Genomic DNA, 10,921 nt, shown 5'->3' on the forward strand with positions numbered 1-10,921 from the left:
TCCATGGTGTAAATAAGTCCGGTCAGAATAATAAATAGCTTCAACATAAATATATAAATTCATAGCGCATTGCAAATAAAGTCAATAAATCAGGATTTAGAAAGAATTGGTGAAAATAAAATACAATTTCAAGAAACAAATGTTTACTTCCCAATATTTTCGGCACTTCTGTAAAAAACATTCTTGAAGATCGCTAATCACATAGCAATGTAGAATAACCAAGAAATAACATCTAAACAATTTAGTAAGGTTTTATCAGAGAACTAAGATTAGAGATGAGCAAAAACTTATTTGCCCTCCCTTCTCAGAGGTACAGCATACTTTCTGGTCATTCTACTGGATGTGTATCTGTACATAGTAATTAAAAAAAATAGCCATAAGGCATAAAATAGAGAAAAAAAAAATCAATTTGTAGTGATGATTTCAACCCCTGAGACTCATAAATATACAAAAACTTTTTCTGACGGGTTTTGCTTGAGGATAAATTGTCAAACTGGAAATTGTGAAGAAGAGGTTTGGCCCCATGTTCTGAAAGAAATCCTCAAAGTTAAATTTACCTGTTTAATCCACACTCTATGGAACTTCTGCCCTTTCTCTTTAGATCAGTTTCAAACAAACTCTGCATAACCTTCTATTCAGAGACGGATTTCTACGGAGGGAAGGGTCCATTTGTAAACTTTCATTGGAGCTAATACTATAGTTTGTTCAGCCAAAGGATGTCCAGATGAGTCACTGTCGTACTGGTGTTAATACAGGTGGGATGTTGAATAGATGTCTCAACGAAGGACCCGGATGCCAGAAATATAACCTTGCTGAGCAAGCCTGTGCTGTGTGATTTTTCATTGATCCATCCAATCAGATTGGTGTTGTCGCTCAGCTTGAGGGTGACAGACAGCTTGTCTGAGACTTGTGTTGTGTCACACAGCGTTACTCGAAGATTTACGATATAGTGTCCATCCTTCAGCAACTTGATACGATTTTCCGGTCCATTAAAAATCAGGTGTGATTTTGTTGCCGCTACCCATTTAATGGTTTTCTCGAGTGGTTCTGTCTCTGTGAATGAAAGAAACACTCCTATTAGCTGGAAGTTTTCTGAGTTGTGTATAAAATGACTGAAAATGCACCTTTACTATAACAGCAGTGATAACTACAGGCCTAATAATCAGTCACACATTTTTCATGCAAACAAAAATGTTTACCTTGAGCTCTGAAGTTGACTATTTCAATGGGCTTCTGTCAAAAAGAAAGCAATAGGAGTTAGTCTTGAAAGCTACATTTCTTTATGTCACAAACAGAGCAGCTACATAAAACTTAAGGTTTATTTCATGTGGTGATTAGGCCACCACCTACGCATGAGAGAGAGAGAACAGAATAGATCTTAAAGAGGAAAATGAAGAGACATCTGTTTAGTTTAGTGGCATTTCCCCGAATGTGTCAATGACGTCACTGAGCTTCCTCCAAGACATGAGGAAAGTGGTTAGGCAGACACAAGTAACTCAGAAAGAAATGGAAGTCATTCGAGATTAATCTGCTTGCTCTCCAGGATTTGGGTTTCTTAAATACCTGGACTGCAAATGTTAGAAGCAAATGCAATAATCAACAAACACAAATTAAGGAAGTTTGATCACCATGAGATTGTTTCATGACATTATGAGACTAAACAATTGAACGTGGTGAGGTCAACGGGAGCAAGAGATGGAAAATGTAGTCTTCTTACCGATATACTTTGTACCGGTAATGGGGATGAGATTGGATTGCTAATGTTCGTAGGCTGGAAAAGGAAACAGAAGCACAAAACACACCCATGATACATGGCACCAGAGGAAGTTACAAAATAGTGTCTGGAAATGAAAATTTCCTTTCTACACCAGCAAAAACTTCCTTCAGGTTCCCTAAATGCCACAGAGAAATCTGGCACAACGTGCTTTCAGAACGACGGTTGTGTATGACGTGGCTGATCTTAGACCGCTAAATATTTATAGAGATAGTCTTGTATCGTCTCAGCAAAGTGCATGTTTTTTTTTTTTTTTTGTTTGTTTGTTTTTTTGTCAGACATTTTCTGCCTGAACTCTGAGAAAAAGCTGTGACTACTTAAGAACAGTAGCGGGGGTCTTTACGCAACTGACTACCACAGGCATAGGTGTGTTTCTCACCAGCTGAGCTACTGCCTAAACCACATGAAAGAACAGAAGCGCTGCTGAGGTATTTATGTACGCCAGTAAGGACATTATCATTTTAATTCATTCAAATTTGAGATAACTGCTTGTAGATTTAGTGTCAACATTGTTGATCCTACAGTTTTACTCTCTACGCTTAAATAAGGAACTTGTGTATAAAAGCTCACCTGTCCCCGTGTGAAGAAAAACGGGATGAAGATAACCTGGGCTACGGTGAGAATACTGATCCAAATCAGGAGGACGTAGACCAGGGGATGCTGGCTCCTCTGTGGCATGATCCGTCCGATGGCTGCGTTCAGAGCCGTCTGAGCCCGGGGCAACGCAGGAAGACAGATGTTGAGAAGTGACGACTGCACAGGTCCTGAGTTTCCTCTGGTGTGCACCCAAGCAGAGTGAGGTCGCTTCCTGAGCTCAGAGCGTGATACGTTGAGGATGTTTTATGGTAGGCTCTGTGTATCTGCAGAACAAAAAAGTGATCCAAGTGGTACTTTCCCTTTTGTGCTAGTGAAGGCAGACACAGTAGGCCCAGATAGTGTCTGCATCTGGGGGCTGGCCCTTTCCTTCCCACTCACCACAAGTCACACCGAAATAAGGAACAAGGCTGCCAGGGAGAACAAGAAGAGGATAAAACAACTGACATTAACGTATGTGAATTATTAAACTTCCTTCTTTGTGTCAACAGTCCAACACTGTAACCTTTCCTCTCCTTCATCAAGTATTTTATCAAGTATTTTCCCCAGACATATGTCCAGGTTTAGCCAATCAAAGCAAATCTGAATGACAATAAAGGAGGCAAGATCAAATAATAATAATAATAATAATAATAATAATAATAATAATAATAATAATAATAATAATAATAAAGTTAAGAATTATTATCATTAGCAAATTTGTTTGTCATTTTTTTAACTGAAAGGACACACCAGAAACTAATAAAGTACCTGATAGAAGATTATGCAAAATTACACTACAATAAAAACACGATGTACTTTATTCTATCAGTTCCTTATAAACTATTTACATAAAATCCCAAACTCAAAAAATGGTGCAATATCTACCTTATCTCTCAATCTACACAGTATGGTGTGTGATAGCGACCTAAATGTCACGCAGAAATAAAGTGAGCAACTAACAAAATGTCACAACATTCTGTTTACTATTTGCACCTCGCAAAATTTCCCACCTGCACAAAAATTCTAGTTGAGGTCAGTGCTTGTGGTTTCACTTTCTCCGTTTGTTCTGTGCTCGTGGAAAGTTTTATGGCAGAAAAACAGGATGGGCTCTGGTTCAGGTATGTGTCATCAAACGCTATGGAGGACCAAAAGACAACATGATGATTGAGGTGAGGTACTTTTATCATTTTTAACTAGGAATCAAGAAGCTCTATAACATGGAATAGGTGACCAACTGTCTTTTGCAAAACCCCATACCTGAAACCCCGGTTAAAGATTTTTTTCTTTTTTTAAATTAGAACAAATAAATAAATAAACTTTTTGTCACGTCACGTCAGCTTCAGCTGTGCACGTCAAAGTCGTGTCGTGTCAAAAGGCCTCCCTTGTGTTTATGAAAAACAAAATGCAAATGAGGAAGAAAATAGGCCTATCTCAGCAAAGTGTGAGTAGATTGGCTTTGCTTACTTCTGCATTTTCAGATGATGTAACTCTTTCCAAACAAAAGTCAAAATCAAATGCCATTAAGCTGAATGAATCACAGTTTCACTAGAGAAAAACAGAGGAAGCACTGGTACTGCAGACGTTTTACAATAACTTGTGAACCAAAGTCAGAGTGGGTGAGGATGGACACCTGAGACGTGATAAATTCATGTTGGAAACAAGGAGTCATGTTGTATCTCGTGGGAAACAACATCAGCGCGATGCTGTCAGTTTCCGGAAAATCTACTGAACAAACACAGAAAAATGAAAATGTTGACACAGACCTACATGTGGTAGCGGCACTGATGTCATGAGATACACACTGCATGAGAAAACATCTCACCAGTAAAACTAGACTCAGTCCATATCTGATCAACTTTTATTCCTGTGACAGACAGGAATAAAAGCACGGTGTGCTACTTCCTCCGTGCTTTTCTCTAAAGTGTGATGAATTACAGCCATCTAGAGGACGACAGTCAGAAATGCACAAAGGTTTATGATAAATAGTAAGATTAATAGGCAGTAATAGACAATCTTTTTCACTGTTGGTGAATGACTTTGAAAATAAAACAATTCTTGCAGAATGGCTGATAATTCATTAGCTGGAGATTTTCTTCAGACAACATTAGTTATAAGTGGAAATGACAGAAAAAGGTTAAATATAAAAATTGACATTGTTAGCTGTTACATATACTGTTTTACTACATACATTTCTACTAGAAAACTGAATACTTTTTTTCAGTTTATTATTTCAAAACTACTTTTTTCCCAAGCTGAAATTTTTTACTGCAGTTTGTAAAGCAACTATTTCATGTTTAAAGAAAATTTAATTATGAAAAGCAATAAAATAAATGTACCCCTACTTGAAAAAGTCAAAATGTGTCATACCAGAAATTTCTTTGTATTTCATTGTGATTTACCAAGACAAAGTAGCACATAACTGTGAAGTGGAAGAAAAGGATAAACAGATTTCAAAATCTTGTACCAATAAAAATCTAAAAAGCTTATGATACACTGGTTTTACATTCCCTTTACTTTGTTGCTTTTAAGTAAATAATCAATCAATTGCTTTTCGAGGGAATCCTCTGTGTAATTTCATCTTGGTATAAAGTTTGAATCAGAGGACTTGATTCAAACGAGGACTGAAGCTGGGCACCCATGACCTGAAAGTTATGTTAAAAAGAGACACACAGTTACCAAACAAAAGCTCCCAGACGTGAGGTCTTTTTCAATTAAAAAGTGAAGAATTATTTTATTTCTAATCAAAAACAAAAGACAGTGACACGTCTGTCTGCCTCAAGACACCCCAAGCGACTCGTCTCAAGGTAATTCTCGAAGTTTATACGTAGGAGCAGATGAACATGACTAACATTGCAGGGAGGGAAAGAGTCTGCATGGACTTCCTTTCTGCTCTCACTTCCACTCTTCTTGCGACTATGCTCCCCCAGACAGATGGTCTCTTTCAATTCTCTTTGGTGTCTGAACCATCTGAATCATCGTAGCATGGAGGAAGTCCCCAGAAATCAAAGCCAGATATAACAGTCTGAGAAGGTAGTTGGGCCATTTGAATCAAAGAGGATGACCTCTGACCCCGCGGCTTCTCTCCGTAGCATGGTTTCCTCTGTTTTTTGCGAATACTGGGTTTCAGCACTGAAACCTCCAGGAGGAAAGTGGTCTCTTCTTCTCCATTTCCGCACTGGGGATTCACTCCAGTTTCAAACGGCCCAGACAAAGCACAGACCACAATCCAATTAAGAATCAACATTTTAAAACAGATATCGATTGACGCTCAATGTTCAATCTGTTTGCACTGGAGCTATTTTGCAAAGAAGAATGTCATTGTTTAGTTGCGACAAAAATCACAAAGGATGTAACTGCAGATAGAAGTGGTTCTACGAACTTTAAAATACAATTGTTCGTTAAATTTGAATAGGGTATGAACACTTCTGCAAATACGTCACTGATCGATCTAATTGCATGAAAAATGACATAATTTGAAAGCAGTCCAATTGAAAATCAAGCTTTATTTGTTTTTATTAGAGGAATTATGGTTTTTGTGTGCCGTTTTGTTAATTTTATTCATACTTTTTCTATGTTGCAATGATGTGTCAATGAGGAAAAGAAAAGGGAAAAAGAAAAAGTCACAGCGTGCAGTTAATCATCATGTTTCACAACTTTAGGCTGTTTGCATTCCTTTCTCACAAACCGTGACAGCGTTCACATCTTCTTGACTTTTTTTTCCCCCTGCTCCTTCAGAGAGCTTTCAGCAGGTGGCAGGATAACCCAAAAAGTGAAAATAAATGTGTCATCTATAAGTAATTACAGAATCTCTACCGGCAATGGAAATGAAATCATGTATTTTCTTGTATGCAGACACAGTTAAGTTTCAGACCTCTGTGGATGAGGAAAACCATCCAAAACCAATTAGCATGTCTTGGTTAACAAAATTAAATAACAAAGGTAACCAGAGCATGTACAGAACACTGTTTTTTATTTTTTTCAATGATACTTTTTAGTTTTTGCTGAACGGTTATTCGACAGACAGAAGGAGGTCTTGGGCTCAGACCCTAACCAGACAACTTCCTTCTTTTTCAGTATGCTGGTTTCCTCTCACATTCTAAAAATATGAAAGTAAGGTTTGCTGTCACCTCTAAATTGCTCAGATATATGAGCGTGAATGATTGTCCCTGTTTCCCTGTGATGACCTGGCAACCTGTTCAAGGTGTGCTCTGCCTCTCAGCCACTGACCACCGGATGAGCTCATGGCTCTCTCAATTCTTCAAGGAACAAGGAGGTAAAGAAAGTGGAAAATCCACATATGAACTAATGTGGCCCTACGTGTAACTGGTTGTACCCCTCTTGGTAGAAACTTCAGCCATTAACCTCAGTCCAGAACATGCAACCAGGTTCTACAGAGTCTTGATACGGGTTTTCTTAGTTGATTTGTTATACTGAAGCAGAGACATTAAAAGCTTTAGGATATTGGTCTTGAGATCTCAGGTTTCAGACCCATGGAGGATATTTGGCTCACTCTTCTTTGCAGAATTGTTCTAATTCAGTTTCTTTGTAGGGTGTTAGAGAATGGCTGGCTTAATTAAGGCCATGCCACAGCATCTTATTCAGATTTAACATCAGACTTGGACTATGTCAATCTAAAACAAAAGCCTGTTTTTGGTTCCCATCAGTCACAGTTCCTGAAGCAGCAAAGCCCCAGGCCTTCACGCTGCAAAAGACATGTCTAGCTGTTTCTGCTATGTACTTCTTAAAAAAACACTTTATTTGATGGGGTGTGCATAAGACTGACATGACACTGTCATAAACATGAAATAATGCCTCTCAGGAACATGAAAGAGTCTTTATGAATGTTGCCATAAAGTGTCATTCTGTAAATAATGACACTTTTAAAGCAAAGTTGCTTTAAAAGTTGCCTTGAAAGTCCATTAAAAGTCCCAACTTTGCATTAAAGTGTCATTATTTCCAAAATAATGCAATAATGACACTTTATTAAAATATATTTTTATGCTAAATAAATGTTAAGACTGGTCGCTGTTTTTTTTTTTTTTTTTTGAGTCAGTGGTGGATTTTCCAAGTAACTGCTCCCTGGAAGCCAATTATGTCAAATGTGATTCTTTATTTTGAGCTGCAATCCTTTCAATGTTGTTCTGGGTTCTTTCATGAACTCCTGGCTGAGTTGTCAATGCACCATGGAGTAATTGTGGTAGGGTGGCTCAATACTCATTGCTCTCACTTTGCTTCCCTGGACTCTCAAAAGTCTCTGAAGTAGCTTTTTGCTCCTTCCAGACTGATGTGTGTAAATCATGTTGTTTCTGCTAAAGGGGTTTCATGATTTCACAAGTCAGGCAGTAATCGGGTCTGGGCGTGGCGGGTCAAAGCGAAGCAAAACAAAAAAAAATGCTAATCATAATTAATTCATGATTCAACAAAACGGGGGAAAAAATTCCACATAGGATCAGGTTGGTTTGTTTACTTTACCTTCAACAGATGCAATCACCATTTCAGAATAGCTTTTTGTATTTACTCTGTTACTTATTGGAGACATCTGTGAAAGGACATAGCCTTTTTTTTTTTTTTACTGTAAAACGTGGTTTATTTCCTCAACTGAAGTACAGAACAGCGTAGCTCAGCAGCCACTTGCACATTAGGAACAGCATAGTTGAACGATGTGCTGTAAACAAAGTGTCCTTTTATGAGTTTGTTAGTGGAACAGAACAGGAGCTGTAAGTGGGGCACGTCCTGACCTGGGTGGGACAGTTTAACGCCTCAGGAAATATCTGAGTGGATGGAAGCAGACAAACAGCGGGGAGGTCAGGGGCGGGGGTAACATGTGGGTTACAGTCTGATCAATACGCATCGATTTTCAGGGTCTGCAGACGGAGCCCCTTTCGATTTCAGACCCAGAGCTGCAACAGCTCACAGAAAACAGGTATGAGCAGTAATTGGGTTTTGAGCCCAACAAAATAAAAGGGGAGGAGCACTGTGAGAACTTCAAGTCGTTATGATTCAAGGGACCGAGCAGAACAACATGCTTCCACTCAGAAATGTGTTGTGAACTTAATCTAGAGAGTACTGCTCCCTTCGGGTCTCTGCTTGATTCCTCAGCTTCTTTTACCCACGTCCTGTACTTCTTATTGATGACAAACTTTGCCTCAAGGGGAGCGGTCGATCAGTTGGTGACCGAGGTCTGCTGCTGCTGTCAAACTTCAGCTGACATGGATCTGTTGCACCGACGGACGCACTGAACAGTTTGGGGAATTTTCTTCACTCGCCGACTAGTTGCGACAGGACGAACTGACTGCAATTATTTTGTCTTCAACTTTTTTTTTTCTTAAAGTTATACCTACGTATATACATAAAGAAAAAAAAAACTTTACCAGACATGCAGAAGTTAAACTCAAGCGGGACGCACTGCAGCACGCTGCCCCGGGACGCAGAGCTGCAGCTGCGGTTGGCTGACAGCGGAGGCTCCGGGGAAGGGAGGGAGAACGGCGCAGGGATACATTTCCTCACCCAGCCCGAAGACCAGGGCTCGTTCTGTACCAAGCGGAAGATGCTTGTCGGCTTGGATGTTATATGTCTCTGTGTTGGTAAGCAGTTTATTCAAGTCTAACTCATAAGCCTAAAGAAGTCACTGCTTTCGTAGGCCTTCTTAAAACATATAATTGATGATCAACTTTCTTTCTTTTCAAAACTCTCACGTGCATGCTAGGAATAAAGTTGCTTTTCGGGGAGAAAGGAAAGCAGCGACATCAAATGGGAATTTGGTAAAGTTAACACAGCTGCAAAACTGTTTTCCAGAAGTTCCAGACGTGGAAAATGTTCCAAGAGGAAGAAAACTCACGTGGGGGAGAAAGAGGGAGGGCAGGAGAGAGGGAGGGAGGTACGGCCCAGGGCAGGGGTAAGGGGTGGGAAGGGGGTGGTCATCTGGCAGCAGCAGAGCTGTCCCGAGAATTCATCTGTTCCCATGGCAACCCCACAAAGTTCCCGGGACAAGAACGTGGGAATTAGGATGAAAACATGCCTCGTGCTCGTGTTCTCGTGCTGAAAATTACCCCTCCTCACCGAGCTCTTTAGCCTGTCTCACTGCAGGATTACTGAACGTTATCCCCAAGTAATTTACCATGCGCAGCTGAAAAATTTTCTAGGCTTATTATGTGATAAATTAGCTGGCAGAAGCACAAAAAGAATTCTTAATACCAGTATAATAATTGGGGAACCTCTGCCAGGGCTTAATTATGATATGGGAACAGCAGAAATGAGCTATTATGAAATGTGGATGTCAAACAATAATAGCCTTACCTAGGACGCAAATAACAACAAACGACTTTCCGTATTAATGTTCTAGCATACCTGTCTTGTCTCGAAACAGAAACCATTGCCTGCTTCATGTTCAGACAAAATAGCAGATGTAAACAGTCATAGTTGTAATACCAATCTACGTGTACAAACAGACGTGTTTATTTAGGATTTTTCTTTTGATGGGATCAAGATTCAGTGCTGTTATGTTTGGCTGGAAGAGCACAGGTGATGAGGCTTTTATAACAGTCTTAAAAGCCACATAATCAGAACTATTATTGCTGTACTTAGACTGAACTGAACTTTTCAAACATGCGTTGAAAGGATATAAAGCAAATAGGAATGTGAGAATGCTGCATCAAACTTAGAGTAAGTTTGTTCATCTGGACACAAAATATAATAACGTAATGTCAGTGTTTTTTTTAAAGTTTCATTCCTTTTTATAAACCGTGATGAAATATAAATATGTTTACATTTTTACTTTCCTTTAAGTTACTATTCCTTTTACTAAGAAATGAGATTACACGGCTGATGTTCACAAGAACACAAAGTAAACGTTTTAAGGATGCATTTCAAGCTGGTTCAAAACTTTGCGTCTGTAGGTTCAAAGCGTATTGGCTCTGTGTTGAATCTTAACCTCGGAGTGGTTGGTAGTGAGTGCTGCTTGGTAATTCTAAAGGTTGAAAGGGTAGATTGGTTTCTGCTTTTCTTTGTGACAAACACAGGGAACAGAGAACTGATGTTGTGTGAGTAAGTGATGATTCGTTTAACTAGCAAACACGGGAGAGGTAGAACCCGTCAAGGCAGACCAACGGGTCTGCTCGTTGGCAGTTGAAGTGTAAAAAATAAAGAGACAAACAAAACTGCTTTGTGAGGCTCTTAGATTCAGTGACACACAATTCTTAACCCTAAAGGTATGCAATTAGCTTTTCACTTAGCACGCTTCTTAACAGCTGGTTCCGAAAGTGGTTGGACACCCGTCATCATCACTCAGTAGAGGAAAGGTCAGCTCTGCTAAAACTCCAATTGACCATGCGGCTTTCATTCTCGCAGAGCTTCTTCTAAATTTTTATCCTTAAAGGTTTTGGATTGAGATACATGCATTGATGTTTGGTAGACGGCAACTTGCTGCAGAAAAATTGCAGCGTAAATTGGATATAGTATAATTTCCAGATCCATACTTGGCCTTCTTAGAAAAATGAAACGCTGCACAGACTTTTGTACCTGCTGCTTGGCTGCAGCCTGTCTTTGGGAAGAACACATTTTCTTCATGGGCTA

Source organism: Poecilia formosa, unplaced genomic scaffold (assembly GCF_000485575.1).
Source record: "Poecilia formosa unplaced genomic scaffold, Poecilia_formosa-5.1.2 Scaffold298, whole genome shotgun sequence".
Classification (NCBI taxonomy): domain Eukaryota; kingdom Metazoa; phylum Chordata; class Actinopteri; order Cyprinodontiformes; family Poeciliidae; genus Poecilia; species Poecilia formosa.